Source organism: Atractosteus spatula, chromosome 5, assembly GCF_055471065.1.
Source record: "Atractosteus spatula isolate fAtrSpa1 chromosome 5, fAtrSpa1.hap1, whole genome shotgun sequence".
NCBI lineage: Eukaryota > Metazoa > Chordata > Actinopteri > Semionotiformes > Lepisosteidae > Atractosteus > Atractosteus spatula.
In genome coordinates, this window is record NC_142710.1 from 22,615,585 (window position 1) to 22,633,834 (window position 18,250).

Consider the following 18,250-nt stretch of genomic DNA (forward strand, 5'->3'; position numbering starts at 1 on the left):
TTTTATATCTCTATAGATCTGAAATTTAGTTTAGGCTTCTTTGTTTGAGCAAAGCCAGAAACTGAAATGTTTTTAAATATTGCAGAAGATCGATTAAATACATTTGTGCATTAAAGCTAATTAGGGTGCAATTAGCTTCTCATTTAATGCATGTCAGAACTTTTATTGTGTTTTTATTGCAAACAAACCAAAATCAGGCCTACAGTAGTTCTCAACAGGGCCACAGGGACAGCAGGCTTACTTAATTAAGTCCTGAGGGAAAGAGAAAGGGGTGTGGCTTTGTCAGGCATTTGTTCTGTTTAAGAGTCGAGGGAAATAAGGGAGTAGGAGGGATGTACAGTAGCTCACTCTTCCAGCCTGCTGTCTTGGGCAGGGTGAACAGAGCAAGGCCAAGGGACTGTTTCTCCCAGACCCTGCTGAGGCAAGAAGCGACTGCTGCAACATGTCTTCCTTTCCAGTTACAGTATGTAAAATGTGAGTACAACAAAAAGGAAGTTATTACATCTGAACTATTTAAAAAACTAGCACATTTTAACTCCTGAAAATGTTGTAGCTAATTCTGTTTTGAAGTCTGACTGAAAAGACAATCAAGTCTGTCTCAGCATACAGTATTTCTTCCGAGTGTGGCCTTGGTTTTATTGGTGAGTTTTGTCACTAATGACACAGAAGATAAGTCACTACTGCAACTTCCTTTTTTCAGTGTGGAATCAGCATAATGACATTGATTTTTAATGAGATTCTACATATATTTAGAAGTTATGACTGGTAATGAAAATGCATTATTTTTTAATACCAGTTTATAAAGGCTTTAGTATATTTGATACACTCAAATTCGATTTAAAACCTGAAAGGTGTAATTACCTTATTATTATTGTATTAGAATGAGCATTGTGTCCTCTTTTATACCCCACAAATCTGTATGTCCATTACAGTGCTACATAGCTGAGTTGATCTACTGTAATATGAGAAATAGAGAACACACATGGACACAAATTCTCAGAGACATGTAAATTTACATGCTGTTTATTGTTTGCATCCAGTCTTGTGGGTCACTGACCGGAAACACAGGACTCCAGTCACCAAACTGACACTACTGAACTAACTGCGCAGCAGTCCAACAGGAATTGCTTTTCATAGTCGGCTCTTCAAGGACTGCCTTTCAAACCCTCAAGCCACACAGAAGGCTCAGTTGCAGCTAGGTGTACTTAAGTGTTGTCTGACTTAAATAACTAAGCTTTGTTTTTTATTGTATCGTATTTATAGTTGTATTTTAGTGTGAACTTCCAGCGATTCCTACAGTAGTTCTTTCTTAGTTTTAGTTTGTGATTACTGTGATCAGCCTAAAAAGAAACCTTTTAAATAACACTTCATGGGAAGATCACTATTAAGTAACAGTGTATTGCCAGGTGGGTTTGAAGCCATATTCACAGGCAAAATCTTGTGGAAGTGCAGTCTGACAAACATCTATGCTGTATAGAGGCTATTAAGTATGTCATGCATTTGTACAAAGTGACAAAGCAAACGGTGTAATTTGCTGTTGCTTTGTTGCTTGGCTGCTCTTTACTGTGACAGCTGACAGCTTAATTATTATCAATCAGTTGCAGACTCTTCAAGAGGATTTGTGTGGGTGGGTCACAGCAGTTTAAGATAGGGTTCTACTCGATAAAAACAATGCAGGAAAAAAGAAAGACATCAGTCACAATGGAGCTCTTGCAAACACACCAGCCTAGTTCTGGCTTTTGCAATATCCAAATTCCAAGAGAATGTGGGTGGCATGTTTGTTCAATATCTAGTTCAATATTAATAATTAATCCCACTGAAGTTTGGCTTGTTATTCCTCCTTTTGTTTCTGCTGTTGTTTTCAAGAAATATCCATGTACAGAAGGGGGAGAATTTTAGGTGGTTAGACATTTCCTTTAATGCCTAAAAAACAACACACAAGCATCTTGAAGGTTACTGTAAAGATAGTGCTTGAAAATTCTTAACTGATTTATTGATAGCAAAATGTGCATGACAGTGCACTTATTATTACTTTCTATCAATCCTCCATCCATCCTCTGAACAAATTGTATGACAGATACTCTTAGCAGTTAAAAAGAAGTGCATTATTATTTTTTACATTCTGATCACAGTTCAAAGTAATCCCTTAAACATCCAGTAGGTGGCAATGTTATACACAACATAATTACCGTCAGGTTTTGTGTAATACAATAAACAATCCTGTTTCAGCAGCACTGTTTATACTAGAAACTATCCAGGCCTGTCAATGATGTATTAAAAAGCACACTTCCAATATCAATGTCTCACGCACGTGAACATTTATTTATGATGATATTTAAAGGCTTAATTGAGTAACATAATTGCTCAAATATAATGAATTTTAAGAATGTTTCACATCTGTTTTATAATACTCCTTATTTTTTTACAGCATGAGGCATTCTCTCAAGTCAATTGAAGTAAAAACAAAAGTTTTAAGTTTTGTTGAAAAAGGATGTTTAGAGAGGCTTAGTGGGTATTCTCTTTTTACGTTTGCATGCTATCTCTACTGCTCAATCCATCTGTCCATGGACTGTCCATGTATATGTTATATACAGTACAATACATAGTTTAGTGCTTTAGTTTCAATATCACACTGAAATTAAAGACACAAATTCACACAAATTCGCATCAAGTGCGGCTTTTGATACAGTAAATTCAGTGTTGCTCAAACTCTTGCAGTCATTCTTGTCTATCAATGGTACTGTCTGAAAATCGTTCTGCTCATATCTGACCAGCAGGCAGCACTTTGTTTCACTTGGTCTTCATTAATCCCCCATGGCCCCAGTCCTGGGCCCTTTGCTTTTTATTTTTATGCTGCCCTCTCGGTCAGATTATATGCAAACATTTTCATTGTTTCATTGCTATGCAGATGATACTCAGAGTTATGTTAAAACCTCTTCCTTCTCTGATCTCCCACATCCATCACTTATCTCTTGTCTTTGTCTCATCAAGCTCTAGCTGACATCAAATTCCCTTTGTGACAAAACAGAAATCTTTCTGGTGGGCAGCAAATGTAATATCCACCTGGAGAGCTTCACAGTAAGGGTGGATGACTTCCCCATTCACGCGTCAGCCATAGTCAGGAATACGGTAATCATCATTGATCTTTTCCTATGCTGAAAAAATAACTATTTTTTTCATCATAGAAATATTGCCCACATTAGGTCATTTCTATCAATGTCTGACGATAAGTGCTTGATCCACACATTTATAATATGTGTGGCAAAATCTTGTGGAAGTGCAGTCTGACAAACATCTATGCTGTATAGAGGTTGTTACGTATGTCATGCATTTGTACAACGTGACAAAGCAAACGGTGTAATTTTCTGTTGCTTTGTTGCTTGATTTCTGCAGCTCTATTGTCTATGTAACACTCTTCGCAGTAAGTTGCAATATGTCCAAAACTCTGTCTGCAGCTAGACTTCTATCTCACACCAGACCCTGGCAGCATATCAGTTCTATGCTTAAAAGTACAATATAAGATCTTCTTATTGACTTTTAGGGCTTTAAATAATCTGTCTCCATCATACATCTCTAGCTCCTTCATGTTTACACTCCTTTCCTTAGGCTCCGTTTAGTTGAGGCTGGTCCTTGGCTCACTGTAATTAGGACTAAATCTCACATTTTTGGTCACTGCTCCATTTCCATGGAATGGCCTTCCTCTGATTCTTCGAGAGGCAACATTCTTGACTCCTTTCAAATTTAAACTTAAAGCTCACGTTTTTACTAGGGTCTATATCTGATTGCCCTAGACTGTAGTTTATGCTGTATGTTCTTGTTTTCATTTTTTCTTTAAGTTTTTATAGTATTTTTTCCTTTATCACTAAGGTGTTTTATAAATAAAAGTGATTATGATTAATATTTTATGCAAAAATCTGTGATTGCAGGTATTGATTAGCTCCACTAGATGGCAGAAACAAAACTACACTACAGAAAAGTTGCAAAACTGTGTTTGACCCAAGGTCCCAAAAGTTTCACAATCATTTCAACTATTTCCCATTGTATGCTGAAATCTATTGTAATAAAACAGAAATAATCTGCACTTACTGAACATTTGTAATGAACACACTTTACGTTATGTGATATTCACCACTTTAATAAATCCTTTGAAGATTTTGAATACTTACATCAGATCCCCTCATAGAGTTCTCTGTTCAAGACTAAAAAAGTTCAGTCTTTAGCCTGTTAGATTAAGATATTGCCTTAAGCCCTGGAATGGATCTGACTGATCTTCTCTGGCCAGATTCCATAGCACCAATAACTTTAGTGTAATGTGGAGAACAAAATTGGAGATAATTTTCTAAATGATGCCTTACTACTGCATTATACAATTTTAAAACAACATCCCTTAATTTAAATTCTACACTGTTAAGTATACATCCTAGCATTTTATTTGCCTTATTGATTGATATCACAGATGTCTAGATGATGTAAATGACATGTCAAAATAAACACCTCAGTTTGTTTTCATATGTAGCCTCATCTATTTCTGTTTCCCATTTTGTATGTCTAATTTATGTTTTTACTACCTGCATGAAATGCCATACACTTGCCTACAATACCTGTGATTAAATACTGGTAGACTTCCTGCCTACACCTTATCAGCTTCTCCTGCAATGCTGACTGGGCAAACTTACCTAGCGGTGGGCAATCATTTGAAAAAAATAAAGCTAATCTATTTTTGTTGAAGAGTACAAAGACTTTTCTTTCCCTCCAAATTTTCCCTCGAAGCGCAAAGCTAGTTGTGATGGCAGATCATGTGTGGGAAATTAGTTAAGAAACGTTTATTTTACCACATAAGTTTAATTGAGAACAACTTCTCATTGACAATGACAGCCTGGCATTTTATTTATTAGTGGAGCGCACCAATTGTCTCACTCAAGAGTTCTCGCTCAAGTATCTCACGCAAGAGTTCAACCACAGGGCCTCACTTGGGGTTTGAGATCTCTCCACACCTGTGCAGACCTTAATTATTACTCCACCATGCTGCATCAAGTTACGTAGAATCGATCGTTTAATATTTATATTATACAAAGGATCCTATTGCACTGTACATACAGTTCATGACCCCCTTCATTCACCACCAAAGTACATCAGTGGCTCTGTTCTCCTCCCCACTGATAGCTGATGTGTAGTGAGTGTACTGTGCACACTTGGGTTGCCGTTGTACCATTCAGGTGGGGCTGCACATTGGTAGTGGAGGGGATCCCCATTACCTGTAAAGTGCTGTGAGTGGAGTGTCCAGAAAAGCAATACATAAGTGTAAGGAATTTTTATTATTACATCAGAAAAAAATATGTTAAATGTAGGTAGGCCGGGTCTTCATCACAGTTTTTAAAACTATGTGCTATATTTTTCTTCTGTAGTTTTAAGATTTCTAATGTTGGAGTACAGTACACATTTACTATTAATGTGTAGTATGTATTTTTATAATCTAATGTGTCACTACGTTTTATTTTTGGTTGGCTTAGGATATTTCTATATGGTGCCTTATTATTATGGTTATTATTCAATTGTGTGCTGCTTACAATGGTGTGAAGACACATGTTATCTACATTAGTTAAGTATAGACAATTTAACAGAAAAAGGTAAGTAATACTTTTTTAAACTTGTATTAATTTGTGTGCTATTAGATTCAGTATTACTAATGTTATTGTTGCTAATGTTATCACTGTTGCTATTGTTCTGTGTATTGTTATTGTTGAACGAAATCTGAATAAATCTATAAATAATAGATTAAATAAAATAAAATAAATAAATAAAATAGATTTGAGTGGAAAGTTTCTTGTAGTCTACATAATCATCTCTTTTTTGTTAGTATTGAATAGCTTCATTCATAGCAACCAATGCATTTTATAATGGATTAAATTTTAAATCTTTTATTTCTGGCAGTTTGATGAGACTCCATTTTACTTTGACTTTTGCTTTTCTTTGTGGTGGTTTTTGGTCACAATAGTAATGGTAATTACTGTATACTGTATATGTGCATGTATGCTTGTATCATCTGTATGTAATGTATCTCTCTTCATGTTCTGCATCAATTCTGGAACAATGTATTTTGTCTTTGTCCTGGAGTAACGTTCTTCACAGTTAGTAGTACTATATGTTATTTTATTATAAACTATAAATTTTAACTGGATCAGTGTTCTATCTTGGTTCTGAAGTAACAGGTCCTGTGTGAATCCCTCTGGATCCATGTGGGATTGAGCAGATCCTGGAGCAACACATCCTGTGGTGTACTTAATTCAGCCATCAGAGGGTAGAATTTCTTGGTCCTGACATTAGTACTGTATATTGTTACTTATTAATACTGCTTATTATATTACATCAAGTAGATGATATAATCATAACCATTATTTAACGATACATTTTTATATTTTATTACAGATTTGAGAGATTTAATGAAAGTCTTTAACACAGAACAAACTTTAAAGTCTGAAGACAACTGAAATCACAGTAGTTGAAAAACACAAAAAATAATGTATTTGAGAGGAAACCAGAGAAAGAAGAGACAAGGACACAGAAAAATGCATGTACTAAACAAGAATGAAGACCATCAGTATTCTGTGTCAAATAAGCTTAAGAATACTGTACCAGCTGTGAATTCTAAATCCAGTAATTGTACCACACCTAAAGACAAAATTAAGGGGTATTACATATTTTTGCAGTCAGGATCTTGACATTACAGCAGTTATAGGAATACAGGAAATAAAGCAAATACTTCAGACATAACTTTTTAGAAACAGAAAAGTAATAATTAATTGCTTGGTGATCAACTGAAATCAGATATTTATCTGTATTTAGTAGTTTATTAAGGGTAGATTAGAGGTAACAAATGTATTCCTCTTTAAAAGATTTCCCAATGCACAGTGTAAGGCTATTGAACATTATTTCAGCTGTCAGCAAACAGGTAAATCATAAGACTTGTACTCACAGTAGCTGTCAATGCTGTTGCTCAGTATACCTCACTAGCGTTTATAGTATGAGGAAATCTGTCTGTTTAAGGATGTTTTCTATAGGGCAGACCTGTGCTCCCACTGCATTTGACAGCAATGAATTGGGTTCCCTCAGTGGCTACAGAAGGACTCGGTAAATTAGGCATCCTGAATCTTCAGAGACCTGGAATGCATGACAGCCAGTAACAGATGTTCTATCACGGGCCAAATTAGAGAAACCTCAGACAAGACACACCTGTTTACTCTCCTGCCTTAATGGTATTCTTCAACATAAATTTAAATTAGACTTTTAACCACGGCATCACCATGCTGCCTACTGAGTTTTCTAATTCAGTTTTCAAATATGTTTTACTCTAATATCTATCTCTTATACTCTATACTGAATTTCCTACGTCTTTAGTTTTATACATTTATTTGGTGTGGACTTATTTTCAGTTGAATCCTCTTGGCAAGGTAATTAGTGTCAAAGAGAATGTATGCCGGCTCAGTAAAGGTTTTGATTGATTGCCACTAGTGTTATCCTCTAATTTTGTGCTCTAGATGTGTTTCAGCACAATCTTGTGTTGCCATTACTGAATTCCTCCTATGGGATTCTAAATGAGTTGGCTTGTTTCTTCCAAGTTCTATTACTATAGTCACCAATATAAAATAAACATGATAGCCTTGTGATTATTAGTGTTTTAATGAGATGATTAACTACAAATCCATTCATGGGCTTAGAAATGACAACAACAATGACTAGCCTAGTGCCTATACTGTATTTAGTAGGCACTTCTGATCATAACAAAAGACCTCAAAGCACCTCACAATAGAGCTTTGTTTGAACATTCAACAGAAACATCTCTTGGGTTGTGGATTTTTTAATATCCTGTTACTAAGAACACCACAATAACAGCTAAGAATATACTGAAGACAGAGAAAATAAATTATGGTACAGCTGGTGTCTTCAAACTTTGTAGGATTTTGAAGATAACTTAAAAGTATTAAATTTTTGCCTGTAAGGAAACATTTCAATAAACATTTCATACTCTTTTCATTCCCATTTTCTTCCTTTAACATTGTGACCAGTGCTTCAGAAATTCCTTGTGAACAATCTGAAAAAAGACATATGCTCTGAGCAGATGGCTGAAAAAGTGGTCACACTTCTGGAGATTATCCCACAACCAAAGGCAAGGCAATACTTGCATTTGGAAAACATCTCAAGGTGAGAAAATGTCTATTTAATATTATTTAATCAAAATGGAATACACAAGCTTTGGCTTTACTGTAGGATTACATAACTGTTGCTTAAGGTTCAGATTGTTTAAAATTGGCATTTTTATTAAAAAACGGGAATCGGCACAAAGCTAATGAGCCATGACATTTACACAAAACACCGGATAATTTAAAAAACACATAATTATCAACACCTGTATAATTACATTAAATGTATCCCAAAGACACTGCAGGCAGCAAAACCTCAAATCAGTGTAACTAGCAACAAACTCCAGATGTTTTGGCTGTTACAAAATAGAAACTTTCCAGGAAAGTATCCAAAACAACAAGAACTCAATGACTGGAATAAATTCAAAACCCCAGTTCCATTTCTAAAACACAGAGAAACTAGACGAGACTGCTGAAATCAAGTAAACATGCTTCTGAACGAACAGACCTCTGTTGTATGTCATGGTAATGGTGGCAATGGTGTTAATTTGTATTAATGTAGTGCAGATAATTATAATTTAGCATTTAGATATTTAGAATTTAGTGACAAATTAGAAAAATAGAGAAGCGAAAGGACAAAAATGAGGAATAAAAGGACAAAGTTGTGAATAATGTCTTTACATCTTTTTTTCCCCATAAGCTGAACCAATTCAATTTTAAGCTCAAAGCCTGTTCTTGTTGATATACCAGTACTAATAATTTCACCAAATAAAAATTACCCATGTTACTGAAACATTGTTTGGTTGGTTTTATTAAAACTTAAAAGGGCTAATATGGAATATCATATTGTTCATATCCTTGCTTCAGAAAGAAGGATTTATTCCTTAAAATCATGTGAAAATAAATATATGTAGATATGCTTGTTTCTTTAGCAATAACTTAACTTACACATCTTGCACAAAAAGGAGTTAAGCACATTGGACAATTTTTCTGCCAGAAGAAATTCTATCAACTCAATAGTAGTTTTTCTATTATCCCAGTAGAGGGCAATACATTTTGTAAAATTGTGCTGCATAACTCCAAAAAGAGTACTGAATAAATTGTTTTTTAGGGCAAATAAAGTTTAGAGAATTCTTATTAAGCAAATCATTAATGAAGAAGTTTTATCTAGAAAAAGTAATTTGAAAAAGACTAATCTATAAAATTAGGCTCGCAACATTTATTTTCAGTACATCCATAATTTTAAGGTTGTTTTTTTTAATGTGGTGTTAGAGCTGTACTCTAAACATGACACCTGAAGAAGGCTCCACAGCAATGTGTCTCTTTTCTTTTCTTTTCAGCATGGAATAAACCTTTACTTCTTCCTTTGCAGCCTGCGCATGCTGATGCATCCACCTACTCATACTCTAAACATGCCTTATTTCAGATGTTTACTAAAGTTAGAACTAAAGTAAAATACAGAAATATTAATTTAATTGTCATTGATGCAAATACAAATAATGTTGGACAAGAATGTTAACATTTCTAAGCCCAGGGAACGTAAATGTTTGGTAAGGTGAAGTTTGTCTTTTTTATACAGTAAACTGCTTTTTCAGCAGCCATTCTTCTGTTTCTATCCAAAAATGTGTGAAAGTAAAATTGTGTTTGAAACCAAGTAAAGCCTCAGACTATTTAAATGGGCAGCAAAATGGTAAAATTCACATAGCTAAATGTTTTCTTTGTAAACAACCATGGGTCAATAACGTCATAAAGATTTGTAAAGGGAAGTGCAGAAAATTCAGGGCTAGGTAACTGCTGATACTGAGAAAGTTGAAAAGAAGCCAAGGTTTCAAGTGAAAAGGAAAATGATGTGAGCTGACACCACTGCTTTGTCAATAACTGTAGAATCCATTTATTCATACATTTTCTAACCTCTTTATCCAATACAGGGTCACAGGAGAGCCAGAGCCTATCCTGGCAAGATACATTTGTAAGGCAGAATACACACTGGACTTTACACAGGGCACACAAAGATACAAACACACACACTCACACCAAGGACAATTTTCCCAGAAGTCAATTAACCTGCAGTACCATTATATAGACTGTGGGAAGAAACCAGAACACCCATAGAAGAACATACAAACTCACCGCAGATAGCACTGCAGGAATTGAATCAAGAGTCCCAGTGTTGCGAGGCAGAAAATCTAACCACTGCACCGTGCTGCTCAACTATTGAGTTCATTCATTATCTTGAACTCACCTTGAAATGAGTGTGGATTACATAGATATGATGCAAATACTCAAAAATTACAACAATATACACTTTTAAGAGAGACAAGTCACTTAACAACATAATTTCTGGTTGTGTTCATCTCTCCTTCAAGCACACAAATAAGGTAATGTGATGGGGAAAACAGATACAGTACATTGTATAAAGCTGAACAGACTTTCTGAACAGTTTTACAAAATATGGTTCACAATTAAACCATTATCCTGGAACTTCTAAATTCTGAAGGGAAAAAAACACTTGGTAAAAGTCTTGGGATTTTTTATATCTCCACCACCAATTTGGATTCATGTTAGATTTTACAACATGCTATAGGGCTTACACCATGTCAGAGCCATCTGCTTCCTATTCACAGTACGAGTCCCACAGTGCTTACAAATGAGTGAGCATGGAGAGCAGATCTTCCTGACTGCACCTCAAGCTCAACCAACCAATGTGTTCAGTTCGGCATGTGCAACTGGAAGGTTGTGGGTTGTGGGGACACAAAACTGTTGTGTCCTTGAGCAAAGTACTTTACCCAAATTGCTCCAGTAACATAGCCAGGTGTGAAAATGAGTGCAGGTTTCTTTGAATAAAAGCATCAGTCATATAAAGCCATCAGTCCATTTTCTAACAGCTTCATTTAATTCAGTATCACAGGTGAGCTGGAGCCTAGTCAGTCAAATAAACATATAATATAAATATAAATGACAGGGGCATCACTACTACTACTATCACTACTACTGCAATCTCGGGCCAGTTTTGCATTAGCTTACAGTATACGTAGTGCCAGTCAGATTGGAAATGTCTGGACTTCAGGGTTCTACCCAAACTCCAAACGAACAATGTTACTAGATGAGGCCACTCAGGAGCCCTTAACACTCCTTCACGTTAAAAACTAAAAAGATTGTGTGTAGGACGTTTAGTATTGTAATTGTAGCACAGAGCTTTCAATAAACTAATATAGGCGGTATTAAACATGAAAAAACATTTTCTTCTATGAAATCCCTGACCAACAAAAGAGATCAAAATTTTACAGTAGAGTAGTTTTAACAGTTACTATAAAAGTTACTAATTTAACATTAGGGGATATTTTACTAGCATATCTCACTCCTGACTTACCACAGCAGTCAGTATTTCTTCAGGGTAAAGTGCCAGGCTTGGGGTCTGGGGGAAGGGGGAATCTGTACTGATAACAGATCTTCAGGAATAGTGAAACAAATCACAGTGTTATCTCACTCTGTATTCTAAATTCAATTAGAATCTGGCGGAACCTGAACCTTACCACAGATTTGCTTTAGTTGCAGTCTTTTTAGTTTTAAAGCAAGTTAAAAAATCCTCTATGAGTCATTTATCTATGAGTCACATTGGCATTTTTATTGTTTTGTATCTGAAGTTACACATGAGCTTTTATTCTTTTATTTTTTAAAAAATATATTTTATTTTTTATTTTTAGTTTTTTAAACATTTTTTTAAAATACCTTCAGCTTTTTATGTAGAATTTCTTATTCTAAAAGCACAATGAAATTTAATGTGATAATGCTCAAACACATCCTCATTCCTGAATATTATTTTCATTAGTGAGAGAACTGTATGGTAGAGAAGAACAGCAATTTTTTAAATAAGATCTCAAGGCAGTACAATGCATCTAGGTTAAAATTATATTAGATTCTTTAGAATAAGAAAACTAAGACTGAAGAAAGAGATTTTTAGAACTAGTATTTCACAGAGACACAGAGATGTATATTTGCTTTGAGTCTGTCAGTCATTGATTTCTTATCAGCTGTGATAAAATCTTCTGACTCTGAAAAGACTTCTGAATTAGCTCACTTTAAGCTACACAAACACCAATCATCAACCAAAAATGATTCTTCATAACAAATGGTATCAGTCTTAACATACTTTTCTTTTTAAATGTAGAAGAAATAAATTTGTCTTAAACATGTTATTAGAAAACAGAAATTCGCTAAAGAAAATTCAGTCTTGTGAATTTAATACAAAGTACTGTATTCCACACCCACTGATTTCTCACTGTATTTTCTGACCATGTATTTTACTGTGGGCAACAGACCTCTTCAGAGCTCAGATGTCATTAAAGCCCCCTTCTATGCTAAATACAAAAGGATATTTCAGGATAAATGTTTGAAAAGCCACAAATAAACCATTATTATATAGAAGTATTTTGGTGCAGACAATAGTTTCTATGCATTCAGTACACTAGTACTGATTTATAGTTCTATAGTACTTTCGCTATTAATAAATGTACTGGGACCTTAGAATAGAGCCTTATGCTTCCTTGGAGTAATCACAAGTTAAAAATAAGGAAGCCTAAAAACTGATATTTTAAGAATTACTTTGTTAACTTTAAAAAAACCTATAGATTCCAATAATGCCTTTCAAATAATTTTCTCTACTGTAAATTGATCCTTTTGCCTTTTCAGAAACAGTGAAAGCAATACTCTTCTATACTGCTGTACATAAAATCCATATTTCTGTGTGCATATGATTCGCCATACTTGCATTTCCTCTTAAGCACTTTATTGCCAATTACCTAAAAAAATCAGCTCTGAGTCAGACCTTACTAAACATAATTCAGTGTGAAGGCAACTTCTTCCAACAAAAACCACCAATCCATATAAGGCAATGGAATTTGAAACATGAGGAATGCCATGGTTTGCAAGCTGGCTTGTGGTACAGTAATGCACTGAGCTTAATGAGCTGAAACACCCTGTTAGGCAGACATACTGTGATATAGTTATAGCTGACTACACAAAAAATATTTACATTATCACTATCTAATTTACATTAGTTGCACAATGAATGTTTTTTTATTTCATACAAAAAACAAAGGTTTTTTGATAAGTAGATAAGTGGTATCTTATCTACTTACACTGTAGACACATAAAATAGGAGAATATGACTAACTTTCATTAAAGCACAGTTCATGATTTATTGTTGATATATTTGTTGACAAAAGAAGCCAAAAACTAGTTAGGTTTCAGTGGAAAAGTTGCTACAAGCATTTCATGTGTGTGATAAGGACCACTCTACTCCAATGAGATCCACTCACAGTCTCTTGTGGGTTCAGAGCATACATGACAGTTTTCCTTACAGGCTTACACTGTGGCAAATTCCACTATGACAAAAGGTGGGGTCAGTTTCAAGAAAATAAGTAAGTAATAAACCACTTTTAGAAACGTGGACATTCACACAAACTGCTACGGCAGTGTTACGACCCCAAGTGTCTAGGGGAAAAGGGGTGTAACATTTAGGATAATTCTTTTGGAAGCAGGGGCGTTTTGGTGAGGGACTAGGAAGCGTGATAACAAGGGTAAGGAACTAGAGTGGTGCCAAAGGAAAGAAAATAACAAACAAAATGGAGCTGGCTAGGACAGTGAGGGAAAGCTAATCTGACTACAAAAGAAAACCCGAAACACACGGTCTTCGGCGTCTTCAACACCCTAGCTGACCTGCACTGACTACCCAAAACCATACAAGACAAATGGCACTCACCCGTACTAAACTAGTGTACTAATACAAAATCAACTAAGTGTGTAAGTGTACCCAACAACCTAAACTAACCTTATATACAAAAGTTCACACAAAAACACAAGTGAACCAGGAAGACAAATAAGGGAAAACAAGAGTAATAAACAGGAGCAGGGTACAAAAGAACACAAAAGTTGAACATGTAACACTGGGGCAAGGTAATGGCAAAACAAGGATGAACACACAAACAAACGAAAGTACAAAGAAACTAACAAAAAAACCAACAAAACACCAAAGCTGAAGCAATACGAAAATACACACACACAAAGAAAACAAACCAACAAACGAAGCCGAAGCAATAACCAGAAGCGAAGCGATAACCAAAACCAAACGGGACCAAAGTCAAACGAAAGGCCTCTTCTTGCTGAAAACCTCCATGTTATATGCTGAATAAGATGTGTTCTGATTGGCTGAGAGCTAATTGATGATGACGTCATACTGAAAGTGTGGTGTAATGGTGGGCCAATGGGGAAGGGAGAACAATCAAGGGTCAACAGTGTGGACATAACAGAAAAAACACACACAGAACACACACTGGGACGTAACAGGCAGCAAAAGTGTTTGTCTAACTCCAAAATATGTAGTATAGTATATATACTACCAAGATGTGGTTCTAAAAATTGGGTTCTGACCACTATATCTTTTTCTTGACTGTCTTTATACATTCTAAAACACTTATAGCTCCTGTTTGAAAAAATGCTTGGCTAACTAAATAAAACAATATATCACTGTAATTAGCATATGATTAACAGATGCACTGGTGTTCCTGGGCAGACCAAGATGGCTGCCTGTTTTCCATTTTGTCCTTGTATCTCACCCCACCTTTGTCCTACAAACTGCTTCACCAATTGAAATGAAACTTGAGAAAAAAGAAAGCTGCTTCTGATCCATACCTTGCACGTTGATGTGATAATTTTCCTGCTCACAACAGGTTGACACAACTGCTTGTCAGAATTCAGCTTTTTATAAGTAAATGCCAAACTTGTTATATATCATTGTAATGACAGAGTTAATCTATGGCAAAGTGGGTTTCCTGCATAAACCACCTGGCACGTACAGTGCCATTATGTCTTTGAACTGTAGAAAGAATCTGGAGCAGCCGGAGGAGACCTTCATGATAACAGGGAGAACATACAAACTCCACGCAGGTAGCACCCCAGGAATTGAATTGATCCCAAGTTCCCGGTGCTATGAAGCAGCAGTGCTAACCAATGTGCCATTGTGCCGCGACAGTACCGACAGTGTCGCCTTTGTTTAGTTACTAATTGCAGCTAATTAATCTCAGGATCTCAGGTCAGCTATCAGCTAACAGCTTCAACATCTCGACTGGATAGACAAACATAACCCTTAAACACAGAACTACTCTGTTTTAGTGCTTGATGGACATCCCCAAGAATTCCTCCTTAACTGACCCTGCTGTCCATCCATCCATCCATCCATAAGCACAAAAACACTTACTCCTGGTGTGGGTGGAGGCAAGCAGGAGTTTATCCCGGTAGAAGTGGGTGGAAGGCAGGACTACACCCTGGCCAGGATGTCAGTCTAGGGCTCCCGAACACACACACCCCTACACACACAACACAGCAAGGATACAGGAACAGACACTACTATATGCTTATCTAAATCAAATAAACATCATTCATATTTATTTTTTTTAATTCATATTCATATAAAAAGACAGCATCTTTGTTGCAAATAATACCTGTATCTTAAAAGTGTTTTACAGTCATGTTACCACCAGGTAAAGTAAAACTAGAATATAAGAGTAATCTAGAAATTGTAAATAATTAATGACTAAGCTTTGAAATGAAAAAAATAATTTGGATGAGAACAACAAACCATAGAAATGAAAGTCCATTTAAAGTATTCAAATGCCTGCAACTGCAGTGATCCAGCTGTAGATATCTTGGCTGAAATACAGCTGGCTGGATTTCCCAATGTTATTCACCTACACATCGACACACCTCAGTCAATCTGATGTACCCAACCATGCAAAACCGGTCTGGGTGGACATGTCTAGATCAAGAGCAATTTGGAGCAAAGAGTGACAGGAAAGAGGAAGAGTTGATTTTGAAACGTAGAAGAAAAATAATTTAATAACAAAACTGAGGAACTATTATGAATATAACTGAATGTAACAAAATCCTCAGAAAGGACAGCTATCATTCCTGAGCACTCATACAATTAATACATTATGGTTTATATCTTAACAAAGTAATGCAGTAATACTATTGCTCACAACTATTGCAGAGCCACAATATGGCAATTCTGAGATCATTATACTTGACTACAGGATCTTATTTTGTATGAGGTGGAAAAACAAAAAATAGTATTTAACCATCCATCTATTTTCTAACCACTTTACCCAATACCCAGGGTAGTGGGGGGACCCGGGGCCTATTTTGGCAAGCAATGAGGACAAGGATACACTCTGGATGAGACGCCAGTCCCTCACAGGGCACATACAGACACAAACACGTACAGTACATGCTCACGCCAGGGCCAGTTTTCCCAGATGACAATGAACCTACCAGTATGTCTTTGGACTTTGGAAGCAAACTGGAACACCAGCAAAAGCCTAGACAAACACAGGTAGAACATACAAAGGAATTGAACCCAGCACCTAAACACTGCGAGGCAGCTCCACTCTCCCACCCAATTACAGTATATTCATTAGAATTCGGAAACTTTCAAATAAAAAAGATGTGTGTGCACAAGACATTTTCAGCTGATAATTCAAAGTTACAACATAACATTTTTTTATCTCATTTTGAAATACTGTTTCAATGACTCGAAGCAAGATTCAGATAGTATCTGAGAAATTTGTAATGTTGTTACCAATATGTGCCCTTGAGAAGTATTTGGACTAGAAAGTCAAAAATGTATAGAAAAATAGCAGTCAAGCATTTTGTAATTGTGATGATCCAATATAACATATAATATGTTTAAGTTTTGGGTAATTATTTTTATACCTTTGATCACATTAGAGCAAATATTACTTTGTGTTTAACCCAGTAATTTCTAGTAGCCATAAGTATTGAGACACACTTACATTTACATTATTTACATTACAGAGCAAGAAAGTCACAATTCATTTAAGGAAACTGCATTAAGTTTGTGACTTACTTTGTGTTGCTGCAGCCTGTTTGAGATTCAACTGATGCAAAAATCAGTTGGATTTAGACCGCCAGATTGACGTGGCCTTTGTAAAATGTTGTGCTTTTTACTCCTGATGAACTCCTTGGGTGCATTGGCTATATGTTTTAGGTCCTTGTCATTCTGTATGGTGAAGCATTGCCCAGTAAATATGGAAGCATTCTGTGTAGATGAGCAGACAATGTTTCTGTAAACTTCAGAATTGATTCCACTGCCACCATTAGTTATATCATCAATAGATACAGTAATGGAGGCCTCTGCCATGCCTCACATATGGGGTGGTGTTCTTTTCCTTCCTCTCAGCATGCTCTAACCTTTCAATCATTTTAGTAAAGGTCGGGGATTTGTATTTATTAATGAAATCTTTAATGAAAAACTTTATACTGTAATGGCGTTTTTTGCCTGCTATTCTGTGTTACAAAGTGGGTTGGCATAGGGTGAGTCACAACACTGGTTTTGGCTCTCTTCCATCCTTCTCTGTATTTCTGTGTCGCTTTGTGGTTTACAAAAAATATATAAATGAGTGAATGAATGAATACGTGAAACAATAAATGAGTTTTGAGCTTAGAAAGAAATAAAAATATAAATACATTTCCGAAGATTACATGACTATCTGTTATTTTATGGCTCTGCACTCTTTTATCTCGAGACCTTTGATCTTTAAAACTTTGATGGTTCCTACTAGAACGATCACAAAGGGCACACTTTGTTTCAAATAGGGGCTGCACACAGTACATGTCTTCTCACATAATTCTCACTTGTAAGCTGGCGTTCATGGAAATGCACTCATGAGAAGTCTTCTTTTTTAAGCTGTAATGAAACATTTTGTTCAACAAGCAAAATTATTCATATCTCAGCATGAGCATGTGGCTTTTCAAGTGCTTTAAGGGATATGCTGTTTTTCAACACGTTCTGAAGAGCTTTAACAACAATTATTGCAGTGCTGTCAGCCTTTCCAGGCAGTGTGCGCTAGTGATTATTCACAGTCATGACTCATTTAACACATAGGGGATCTAGAGCATTGTCACCAAGAAAAAATAATTTATGTTGTGTCTTGTATCTTAAAAATTAAGCAACCAGAACTTTCGAATTAACTAAAACATAGACAGAAATAGAACACAGACTTGATAAAGTAACCTAAGGTCTATCATTATCAACA

At 35.7% G+C, this 18,250-nt stretch overlaps 1 long non-coding RNA gene across 1 annotated transcript in view; it reads left to right on the top strand.

Moving 5' to 3' along the window:
- Window positions 1-326: 326 nt before the first annotated feature.
- LOC148834762 (uncharacterized) overlaps window positions 327-18,250 on the top strand; it is a 30,624-nt gene continuing 12,700 nt past the window's right edge. The window contains exons 1-2 of the long non-coding RNA XR_016091102.1: window positions 327-474; window positions 8,064-8,199. This is a non-coding gene — a long non-coding RNA (uncharacterized LOC148834762). The remainder of the gene's footprint in view (window positions 475-8,063; window positions 8,200-18,250) is intronic.